We start from the raw sequence: 12,530 nt of genomic DNA, 5'->3' as shown, positions 1-12,530 counted from the left end.
AACAAAGCCATCGGTCAATCCATGTGCCCCATGAACTTCTGATCAAACATCTTTGTTTTTTCGTGCCAGACATCGCTGCTAGCAAACCTTTAGAGAAAGCGCACATGTAGATCACGGGGAATGCTCTTTTTCGAGGAGCTTCCTGCTTTCTTGGGCTTCTTGGAGGTCACTGCTGCTTCTGTCTCACAAGCTTCAGGAATTCAAAGCACATAAGTAGTCCAGAAATCAAATTTTCATGGCAGGATGAGGGGTCCAGGCAAGTGCAATTAGTTGGGATATTCAAAGCCTTGTCCTTTGGTCATCTTTGAAAAAGTCTATTTCTATATGCCATCACCTCAGGCGTCAGTGAGCCAGGCTTGATGGCACCTGCAGGGCCATCCTCTCGCAGCCCCAGGCCCAGGCCTCAGCAGCACCTGCAGATAGCCCTGTGTATCTCGCTGCCAATGCCCCCTCCCCCACAAGCAGTGCAGGCCTGTGGCCACACCAGCCAGGACCGAGCCACATCTGGGTCATGGAGAGCAGAGAGGAGGGGCCAGACATTCACTACATGGCTTTATAACCACCCTGAGAGGAAGATATTGGTATTCTCATCTCACAGATGAGGAAATTGAGGCTCAAGGAGGTGAGTCAGGTTGCCCGAACTCACACAGCTTGTGGTAGCAGTAGAAGGACGCAGACTACATCCTAGGTGAGGTTTTCTAGTGGCTGCTCTGCTGAAGGATCTCATTAGCACTTAAAGATTAGTTACATGAGGCAAAAAAGGGATTAGATGTGCCCTATCCCCACTTATACCCCATGTCCTCAATTGGGACTCAAATGAGTAACTAGTGTTCCTTCTGCTTACCACAGGGCAAAACCCAGGCACTGGTCCCCACACCCTTCTCAGTGGGCTAAGTCACATTTTCTTGAATGCTAAGTCCTACTATGCTGTCTCAGCCTCATTCAGAAACTCAGGCTCTCTGCAGCTTTACAGGCATCCCAAGTGCCTGTCACGTGGAAAGCCCATCACTGGGTTCCAGCGAGGTCAAGGCCACTGAGGGTGGAGAGAAGCTGGGAGGCCTTCTGGGGTGGGAAGTCGCAACCACTGAAATCCCCACCCTTTTGGCCAAAGGTATTTTCTGGTACCGGGGTTTTCAACCCAAAATTTGAATCCTTGGTTCAATATGACAAAGTAATTGACAGCACCTCCATCTTGGTTTTATGCTTCTCACTCTGGTTCTTCCCAGAATGCATCTTCCACAAGATCCTAGTGTTTAGGTCACAAGTCAGGCTCCGTCCAGGTCCCCTGGCCCTGGTGCTCAGCCAGAGTCTGTAGTTCTCAACCTAGGATCCACAGATATGTTTTAGGGATAACCATGAATATTCTATAGTTTTATGTAAAACTGTGTGGGCACGTGTGTGTGTGTGTGTGTGTGTGTGTGTGTGTGTGTGAGAGAGAGAGAGAGAGAGAGAGAGAGAGAGAGAGAGAGATGCATTTTTTCCAGGGGAAGGACCCATTGTTTTCATCAAATTCTTGAAGGGGTCTCTGACCCAAAAAAAGATTCAGAAGACTCAGAAGTATTGCTTTAAAAGGAGCTTTCGTTTCTGTCAAATTGGCCAAATTTCAACATAAAGTGGGTCAGAGAGATTAAAAGCTGAAAAAAGTCAAGGATGGGCAATTCAATCTGTAAGATTTCAGGGAAATTAAAACAAACCCTCTGATGCTATTCAGAAAGGATCCCCACAGAATGGGGGCTCACCAGCTGTGAAGGGGCAGGGGCACAAGAACAGGAATCAGGGAAGGAGAGCAAGAACCAGCAGAAATGAAAAACGGAAAAGGGAGTTCCACACGGGGCTTGCTACCAACCAATTCCAGTTGCCAAGATGTATGCTGCTCATAAGGTGGGCTCTATGGGCAGCCTGTCGAGGCTGCACACCAGTTCCTATTTTTACCTCAACGTACTGAAAAAAATGTGAATGCAGCACAGAGGTCCTGGCATCCCCTCTGGGACCAACCTGCTGACACGTCAGAACTGCTCAGAGTGATGAGCTAATTAAAATTCTGTGGTCTTTCCCAGAGATGGCTCTATTTTTAACCTCATTCTGACTGTCACTTAACGTGTAAGGTTTACTTTTTTTTTTTAAGGAAAATACATTTTTTCCTTCTTAATATTCCCATGAATAATTTAGCGCAGCTGATAATTCCTCCAGACCCCTTCAAGCATCTCTTCACAAGACAGATAGGGACACTCCAGGCAGAAGGGAACTAATGAAAGCAGGGGAATCCTGTGTCCTACCCTTTGGGGCCCCTAATTAAAAACACAAGGACAAAAAAAAAATTATGACAAGCAAGGACTATAGTCACAACTCCCTATAATTTTCCTCTAACCCTATGTTCGAGGCAATTTCCACCTCACAAATGCTTTTCAAAAGTTGATGTGTAATTTGCTTATTAAAAATAATGGTGTAGGGAAGCATGGGTGGCTTAGTCTGTTCAGCATCCAACTCTTGATTTTTGCTCAGGTCATGATCTCACAGTTCTGAGTTCAAGCCCCGCACTGGGCTCTGCACTGACAGCACAGAACCTGTTTGGGATTCTTCCTCTCCCGCTCTCTCTGCCCCTCCCCTGCTGGTATGCATGCATGTGCTCTCTCTCTCAAAATAAATAAATACACATTAAAAAAAAAAAAAGAAATAATGGTGTAAACATAGGTTTAGATTCTCAACTAGAAGCACTTTTTTTAGAGGCCCTAGCCTCATCCACACAAGCATTTTAACCCAAAGACTGCTGAGATGCATCAGTCTTAAAACATGTCTATGTTGAAACAATCAATACTTCTTCAATATTAGAAGTGGTTTCCCTTCCATATAGATACTTTTTCTTCCTTCCTTTTCTTTCTTCCTTTCTTTCTCTCTTTCTCTCTTTTCTCTCTCCCTTTCTCTTTCTTCCTCTTCCTTCCTTCCCTTCTCTTTCTTTCTCTCCTCCCTCCCTCCCTCCTATCTTTCTTTCTTTTTCTTTCTTTTCTTCCTTCCTTCCTTCCTTCCTTCCTCCCTCCCTCCCTCCCTCCCTCCCCCTCTCTTTTCTTCCTCCCTTCCTCCCCTCCCCTCCCCTCCCCTCTCCTCTCCTCTCCTTTCCTTTCCTTTCCTCCATGCCCAGCATGGAGCCCAACATGGGGTTTGAACTCACAATCCTGAAATCAAGACCCGAGATCAAAAGTCAGATGCTTAACTGACTGAGCCACCCAGGTGCCCCCATAGAGGTACATTTCCATATTCAAGAGAAAAAAAAACTCACTACATTATAACCACAACTAATATTTGTTGTGCATCACACTTTTAAGAGAATGAGGCAAATTTTATGAAAATAGATCCAATTTTATGAGGATGACCATTAGAGAATGGATTACAGTGTCCTGAACTTCACTTTACGGAACACACACTTCTATTTTAAAAAATCCCTTGGTTGGAGCTTTTTTCTCCTAAACTTATTTTTCCACTGATTTTCTGTATAAAACTGAAGGTGATTAGCCACATGTAGGAATGCAAAGAAGTATTTTTAAAATTGTTTTTTGGTGGGGGGAATGACTTAAAAAGGGAAATTATTTGGTAAAATAATTTAAATGCTTAAAACTAGTTTTGAGGAATCTTGAATTGGTCCTTGAGGAACTTCAGGTCTTCCCAGGGGGCTGGGGGAGGGGGCAGTGTCCATGCAAACTTCCAAGGGCAGGTGGCCCCAGCTCTTGGTTCTGACTTTGCATGAGGCTTTCTCCACCGGGGTGTAATGAATGGAGCTCTCTCCTGAGGGACCCCTGAGCTCCAGAGCAAGCAGTCTCCAGGTGGGCGGGGAGAGAGGGCTATAACTGCAGAGCTGGCTGGGGCACTGGCCAGCTATGCTGGTCTAAGTCTGCTCTAGCTGCCAGCACATGAAGCCCCCAGGGTGTTCCTGTGCCACTTACTTCCTGCAGTCAGACAGAGTGGAGCTCCTCATTCACCTCAGCACCCATCGCCTGACTGTGGATCCATGTGCCCCACAGCTGGCTCAAACTCCAAGTTGAGCAAGCCCTACAATGACCTTGCGTGTGTCTATGCTTGCCTACGTTGTAAACATTTAATGAGGAGGAAACATTGATCCTGGTTTAGTTTCAATAATTTGATTGATCTCTTGAAACTAACAGGGACTTCAAAGCCAGGACTTCATGGATTCATTTCTTCACACACCTGCTGAAGGGTCTTCTGACAGCTGAACCCCCTGCCATCTGCACTTGGCCCTGTGGCAGCTGTATGGCACACCTTCTGAGGGCTGATGAGCAGGGAACTGTAAGTGCTCGGTTTTCTGAAAACATCTCCTACCTGAGACTTATTTACCCATTCAGCTGCTCCTAGAATGTGGCCTTGTCCTTAGGGAATCATTTTATTTTATTTATTCTCTAAGAGATACTGCAAAACAAATGTGAACATGTGAAAAAGTGTCTTAGAGAGTTTCTGTAACTGGTTTTCCTCTCCTTGAGCTTATGGGCATTTTATTTTGATGTTTATCTGGTGCCATGGTAACCAGCATGACTTGAGATTTACTTCCTAGACTTAGGACTGATTACAGAAATTCAATTCAGCAAGCACTTACTGAGTGCTTACCGAGTCTGGAAGATAAAATCATGAACAAGAAACTCTCTTTCCTCAAAAGGACACCCGTCAGAGTGCAAAGAGGAGTTGGCAAAATTTTCCCCTTAAAAAACCAAATGGCAAATATTTTAGGTGTCATGGGGTCATGTGGTTTCTGTTGCACTCACCTCTGCCACTGTCGTGCAAAGGCCATTACAGACTAGATGTAAATGTATGAACAGGGCTGGGTTCCAATAAAACTTTATTGAATATACACTGAAACTTGAATTTCTTATAATCTCTATGTGTCACAAAACATGAATCTTCTTCTGATGTTTACAATTTAAAAAAAAATCTAAACACCACTCATTGCTCACAGACCACATTAAAAAAGCAGCTGGCCAGGGGCACCTGGGTGGCTCAGTCGGTTAAGCATCCGACTTTAGCTCAGGTCATGATCTCACGGTTTGTGGGTTCGAGCCCCGCGTCAGGCTCTGTGCTGACAGCTCAGAGCCTGGAGCCTGCTTCAGATTCTCTGTCTCCCTCTCTCTCTGTTCCTCCCCCACTCGTACTCTCTGTCTCTCTCTCTCAAAAATAAACATTAAAAATAAAAAAATTTTAGAAAGGCTGCCCAGGTCTGGTCGTGGACTGTAGCTTGCAGACTCCAGGTGTGCACTTTGCCAGCTCCGTGGGAGAAGCTAAGCCACCAGGACTTCCTGAACCTCACTTGGCTCATCTGTCAAGTGGGGATAGGAATCTTTGTCTTGTGAGTTCTAAAGCTCCTATACCTAAACAGGAAAAAGAGCTGTTCTCCTTCCTGGAGGAGTATCTGTTTGATGATGACAATGAACTTGATAATGGCAATGACAACGACCTTGATAATGGCAATGACAACTAACTATCCTGCACATTTGTTCCCTATGAGGCATTGTGTTAAGTGCTATAAACTTCTACAGTATTTCATCTAATCCATGGTGCTATTGATTTTAGGGTGTACCATTACTGAATGTACCACTAAAAAGAAAAAGCTGCCAGTTAACCTCTAACACAGCATTGATTGTAAGATGCGTTCTGATTTCACAAATGCTGAAATGTGTGTGTGCGCGGGGGGGGTGGGGGGGGAATGGAGGATGCATTTTAGAACCAATAAAAACAGTATCTCTGTTAAGCCAAAAACAATCCTGCAGGATAGGTATTACCTATCATCCCTATTATCATCCCTAAGTTTACAGATGAGGAAACTGAGGGACAGTTTCGGTCTGTGCTCAAAAACCTACAAGTGTCAGTGCTTCGTAAAACAGGCAGGTTAACCTGGTCTAGAGTTGAAGCTGTGCCTTAAGGGCATGAACACTTGGAAGCCGAAACAGCTGGAACTTCGGGAACACGATCCACTTCGAGGAGTCTTGGCACAAGTGAACTTTTTCTTCAGGGAGAGGACACACCTCACGCCAATCACGTCCCTCTGGTATTTCAAAGTAGGGCGCTAGTGCAGCAAGAGGTAATGGGAAACAGGAATTCTTAAGTTTTTTTTTTAAGTTTATTTATTTATTTTGAGAAAGAGAGAGAGAGAGAGAGAGAGATTGAGAGAGAGAGAGAGAGGGAAAGTCAGAGAGAGGGAGAGAGAGAATCCCAAGCAGGCTCTGCACTTATCAGCATGGAGCCTGAAGAGGGACTCAAACTCACAAACCGTGAGATCATAACCTGAGCTGAAATCAAGAGTCAGATGCTTAACTGACTGAGCCACCCAGGCACCCCTAGAAAATAGGAATTCTAAAATACAGAGTAACAATGGCAAGGCGCACTAACATTTAAGCTTGCAGATTCCTTGTAACAGCTATACTGGGCATCCTGTCCAGATCATGGGCAGAGCAGGGCAGAGAAGACCAGGGAGAGGTTTCTTATCCTTGAGATGTATTTTTTTGTGGGGAAGGAATGTTTGGGGGTGGAGTCCAAGGCCAGAGACCAGCCAGCAGCTCTGGTGCCTGTGGAATCATGCTCCCCTGGGTCTCTGCACAGGGGGCTCAGGACACGTTCTGGCCTCCTGGCTTAGTCTCCATGTCAGCCACTGACAGCAGGAAGCACAGTGCAGGTGTTAGGTACAAGCCTGTGAGCGCAGAAATTACGGAAGAATCTGGGCCAAAATTCTCTTTCAAATTTAGAATTGTTTCTCCTCTCAAAAGTTTAGCCTCAAATCTCTTTCTCCCCATTATTAATTCATCACCAAATATTAATAAAGTGCTTAAAATATGCTCAGTGGGATGAGATTTCTCTTTTTCCTGTAAAATTCCAATTAGTCAAAAGCTTGCTCAACACGTAGCTTCGGTCTGAGTTGTTGTGCTCAGAGGCGTCAACACAGCAGACCCGAGAATGCCATCCTCAGAAGGGCCTGCTTGCATGGCTGGCCCTCGGCGGGCATCTGGGAACTTGGACTTCAGGAATCCTACCATTCCTTAGCTGATGAGTATCTCACACTGTGCCCATACTGTTTGTACAGACAATGTGGTTCATGTTGAGCACCTGCATTCCTTCTGAGAGTCTGGAGTTTGGTACATGCTCAGCAGAAGGTGCCTGTGTGAACAGCCTCTGGGAAAAACCTTGGGTGCTGGGTCTCTAAGGAGCTTCCCCGGTAGACAACATTTATGTTGTCACAATTGTCACATGTTGTCACAATTCACTGCTGGAGCAGCGAAGCACATCCCGTGTGACCCCACCAGGAGGGGACTCTCGAAGGCTGCTTTCCTCTGCACTTTGTCCCATGTGTTTTTTCCCTTTGCTAATTTTTCTCTGTATCCTTTTGCTATAAGCCAAACTAGATGCTGAGATGCTGAGTCCTGTGAGACCTAGTGACTCCCCCGTTGATCCTGGGGGTGCTCCTGGGGACTCTTGACACAACCACCCTCAACCAATTCACTTCAGAACACTGTCCTTCTGTGCCGTGCCAGGCATAGGAAGTTGGGGGGGGGGGGGTGCAGAGAGAGAGCCCACTTACTCTGCTGGTCCTGAAGCAGAGTACACGGGAAACCAGGTATCAGATGACCTACTGTTCTATTCAAATGTTGACCAAGCACCCATCACATGCTCAGGGAGATATTAACCTTGTCATTTCTGTCCTTGAAATTTGCAGTCACATGTAAGAGATGATGATGGGGAGGACCATGAGGACCAAGGTGATGGCAGGTGGAGATGATAATGGCTAACACTCACCTGGTGCTTACCGCGTGTTTGACACTCTCCTGCGCACTTCCAGTGTTAATTCATTTGATTCTCCCAGCGGCCCCGGGAGGTGGGCACAGTTATTATCTCCATTCTTACAGAGGAGGAAGCTAAGCTCATAAAGGAGACGTACTGCCCCAGGTCACATAATACACACCTGCCTCGTTATTGCCAACACCTCCTCTGGCTTCAGAATCTGAGTCCTTAACTACGATGCTGCATCATCTCCCTCTCTGGACCCAGAGGTGAATCTGAACTAGTGTAAACAGGCTCAATTTTACTACATCTTTAAGAACCACAGTCCTTATTACATTCCACCCAGCATTAACATCATTTATATGCATGTTTTAATGCCTGTGCTAGCCTCTGAGCTGTGTGGCCAGGCTCACATGCAGCACACCTCTGGGTCTCCTGTATGGCACCGCACTTTGCAGACGATAAGCATTTAGGCACAGATGGATGGAAGAGAACCACCGTTCAGGAGGAGGAAGTCAGCGTGGTCTGAAACTGTAATGATAGGTCTCAGGGAACACTGAGGGGGATCTCAAAGGTAAGTTCTGAATAGTCAGAAGGGGAAACAGGCAATCCATGTGGCAGTAACAGTATGAGCAAAGAGGTGGACCCTGCAATGACCAGCATATATGGTGAGAGCACCAAGAGAAGACTGGCTGGAATACAGGTGTGCCTCGGTAAAACTGGGTGAAACCAAACCATGGCAACCCTTAAATGAACAGAGTTTCAAACCGATGGGCAGCCCGTGAGGAAGAGAGTGATGGTGTTCCAAGGGATGATTTGGTAAGATTTATCTGGGGGCAGACAGATGGATGGCTTGATGGGCCAGAGCCCTGCAGCAGGGTGAGGAGGTTAGAGGCTGCTGGACGAAGTGATGCCACCCAGCACGAGGTGTGGCCAGAGCCCCAGACCCACTGTGAGGCCAGTGCCAGGTCTGCTGTGAAGGCAATCAGGGTCCAGGACAATGCAACCAGCTGACGCGTGGTCCCTGACCATCTCAGTCATTCTTCCCCGCTCTCACCCTTCAGGATTCCAACAAATTCAGGATGGAATTAGGATGGGAGCTGTGTTCTTAAAGAACCATTTCTAAAGAGAGAATGGATGGATCTGGTATCTAATGACAGTAGCAGGAGTGTTAAAGGCAGGCAACTGAGTGAGTCATGGTGATACTAACAGGACAGGAGTAAGGAAGTCCAGAAAGAAAATACAGACGTTGTCTATTTCACACACAAACAATGTGTTTACAGGAACAATCTTAAGAGCTATAAGAAGTGAGCCTTTAAATGACAATAAACTACAAGAAAAAAAAAAAGCAGAAAAAAATTAAAAGCAAGCCCAACAAGAAATGAATGAGTGGATAGTTGCTTTATCCACCGCTATTCATCATTTAAAGTTTCCAGTATGCCCAGCTTCAAAACAAACCACCCCCTGTCACAATATTGCTTATACAACTACAGTTGAGTCAGATTAATTCTCATGATTATATCTGAGCACACTCTGTGTTTTGAAATAGAATATCAGCTCCTGACCCTCAGGAAGCTAATTGCTTTTCCACATATCCTGCACAGTTACACATCCAGCTAAACCATTTGCTCCTACTACGGTGCCCATGCATTATAGTGAACTTGATCACTGGGGAGTATCGAGGGCCAGTGGGCCAGTGCCGCGGCTGTGAGTGGGGCAAAGAGAGGAGCTCTGGGGAGACATAGTTTAGTCCTACCGGACACCCTATTTTCAGCATTTATAACTTACTGCTCTGCTCTCTCTTTCCAGGGAGGGGAGGTAAAGCCTCTAATGTTGTATATCTGTACCGAATATACAAGGCTGATGTTAAATACGACAGGCTAAGCAGTTCTGCAAAATGGCCCCCTTCCAGTTAATTATCTTGCCTTGTACACATATACTAGGTCACTACTGGCAAACACCAATTTCTAGTTTAATGGGGCAGAAAGAAGAGATCCAGATATAAATGTCTATCAACTGTCTCTATTCTGATTAAAACATTCCCCTTAGAGGAAAGCACATGTCTCTTCTGTTTACTTGAATTTGCCTTTCAAGTACTTGGCAAACTAGGAATTTTAATACTAGCAACAAATTCATTTGGTGCTGTGTGTATTTCCATTCCATTTCTAGCAGGCACTAGGAAGCCTTTTCTATATCTCATCTTTGAATGCTTTATGGCCATAGATATTTCTCTGGAAAAACACATTGCATTTGGGGTAATAAAGATCCTGCAGATTTCATTAAACAACTGTGCCAGTAAGAACACAGCAATAAACACTAATGCTGGCTTCAGAAGACAAACATTTATTGTGCAATCATTTCAGGGTGGCACCCACTAGTGGGAAGCCAGACCAAAGGATGGACACCCAGCCTCTTCCTCCTCCCTCTTCATTTCATGGTCTAAATTGAGCAATTCATGTGAGCCTTGGCCAAACAAGGCCAACACAAAATCATGGTGCAAAGCGAATGCTCCCCTAGCTCTCCTCGCAAGCCGGCCTTTCCGGGCTAGGTGTGAGCCCCTATCAACCCTGCCCCCTTCCACTGCCCCTGTGCTCATACCCTGCAGCTGGCATCTGACCCTGTCACCTCGTGCCTTTCATTCTAGAATGTGCCTTCTTCTCCCTGCCACGAAACACCTCTGCTTCCAGCCCTTGTTCCCACAGGAAGGCTTTCTCAGCTCTCAGTGCTCATGTCCTTCTTCTCTACTCCTGAATTTCCAATGACTTTTAACGCCCCCTGCATCAATCCTTAATTCACGCACTGCTATTACAAATACTTTATGATCTGTTAAATACAGGTCAGTGTATTTGGGTGTAGTTCACTGTACAAACACTGTGTGGGGTCAGTTGGACAAAGCCCAGTGGGACACACATTTACCCTGTAAGCTGGCTGGAGAGGAACACTGATGATACAAAAATTATAGTCAAGTGGGGCAGGGGCTCAGAGACTGAGGGGGCCGCACCCTGGCTTGGGGTGTGGGGGGTGGAGGATCTCTGTAGAAAAAGGGCATTTTGTGCCCACTTGGGCAGCACATGTACAAACACTGGAATGATACAGGGAAGACTAGTATGGCCCTTGCACAAGATGACAGACAAATTCATGAAGCATTCTGGATTTTAAAAGAGAAAAAAAAGGGGCCTTTTGACTTGGCTCAATGAGACATTGGTAGAATTTGGAACTGCAAATGGTGGATGGAGGGGGAAGGCATTTCAAGTACAAATGAAGGCATGGAGAAGGGGTTAGGAGCAGAGTGAAGGGGGAGGGGTGGGTCCACAGGAATGAGAGCCCCGGGAAGGGGATCAAAGACCCCTCCTGAAGTTCAGATGGCACCTCCTCCAGGGGGTCCTCCACACTCCTGGCCAGGGCAGTTGCCCCATGGGAAGGAGGTGGTGATATCTCACATCTAGGGTCTTATCTCTTCCATAGAATGCACATTCCGAGAACATATCAAGTCTCCCCCATGGCTTGGTGGCCACTCCAAGGTCAAAAGGACATACACAGTCTGCTGGCTGAGGACAATGCTGTTAGGCAGCTCCTATGAGTGGTTCTACTACCAACCAGGATGCACATATCAGAGATGGGTGACATCGCTATGCCATCTGTTTATCAGGAAAGTAACGATGAGACACACTTAACACATTTGTAACTAATTCCTGCATGTTCTCAACTCTCTATAATATTTAGCACTGCTGACACTCCGGACAGCCCCTCCAGGTGGGCCTGCATTAGTCAGATGGGTGCACTGGAAGGTCAGAGGTCACCATGGCCATTGTGGTCAACAGGTCAACATGGTCATCAGGTGAGCACAAGGGGAATCTGGGTGGTTCTCCCAGGAATTAAAAGCCCATGTGTCAGCAAGACTTGAAGGGCACTGAAACAAAACTTTTTACAAAGTGGCCATTGCCATCATTACTACTCAGGCAATGGACCTCCATTTTTCATGTAAAGCCATCATTCCCTTTACTTTCTGTACTTTCCCTGACAACTCCGCTCTCCTTCCAGTATCTGAGGGGCATCTGACGGTTATTCATAGGTTTCCGTTCTGACTCTGGTTCAGACACTGTCTGGACATAGGTACATCTCTTAACCTCCTGTAGCATCAGATTTTCCCAGGAGGGAGGAGCTGGACTGCAGTCTGGGCCCAACGCTACAGCTCCAGCAAGGCCTGTCTTTATAGGACAGCCTGGTCTGGGCCTCCCTCCCAGCCTGCCCCTGTCTGCATTGTTTTCTCCATGATGTAAGCCTGAGTCCTTAACAAGCTCCCTGGAGATTCTCTCCTCTACCTGGCCTACCTCTGAGACAAGCTCCACTCTAATGCTGAGTATAGACAAGAGAGCAGAGCAAAGGGGCTTTAGAGACTTCTCCCCAACAGGTGCTTTCTTCTTGGCAAATGTCTTATAACCTACTAAACTAGAAGCTCTCTGAGGGAAAGTCCCACTTTTTTTTTTAAACATATATTTACTTTTTTATTTTTGAGAAGGAGAGAGTCTGAGCACAAGTGGGGGAGGGGCAGAGAGACAGGGAGACACAGAATCCAAAGCAGGCTCCAGGCTCTGAGCTGTCAGCACAGAGCCCAACACAGGGCTTGAACCCAGGAACCGCAAGATCATAACCTGAGCTGATGTCGAATGTTCAACCGACTGAGCCACCCAGGTGCCCCAGAAAGGCCCACTTTTTAATGATAATCTATAAACTTTAAAGATCATCAAAGGCTCCCTGAGAAA

General features: G+C 46.2%; 1 protein-coding gene and 1 non-coding gene across 3 annotated transcripts in view; one reads left to right on the top strand and one right to left on the bottom strand.

Moving 5' to 3' along the window:
* Positions 1-12,530, bottom strand: part of SLC22A23 (solute carrier family 22 member 23) — a 182,879-nt gene that overhangs the window by 97,413 nt on the left and 72,936 nt on the right. The window lies entirely within an intron of this gene.
* Positions 10,820-10,925, top strand: LOC132668098 (U6 spliceosomal RNA). The gene has a single exon (XR_009605467.1). It is a non-coding gene; the product is annotated as a U6 spliceosomal RNA (small nuclear RNA).

This window comes from Panthera onca, chromosome B2 (assembly GCF_046562875.1).
Source record: "Panthera onca isolate mPanOnc1 chromosome B2, mPanOnc1 haplotype 2, whole genome shotgun sequence".
NCBI classification, from domain to species: Eukaryota; Metazoa; Chordata; class Mammalia; order Carnivora; family Felidae; genus Panthera; species Panthera onca.
The sequence above is the reverse complement of the archived record's forward strand: the minus strand, read 5'-3'. Positions and strand labels throughout refer to the sequence as shown.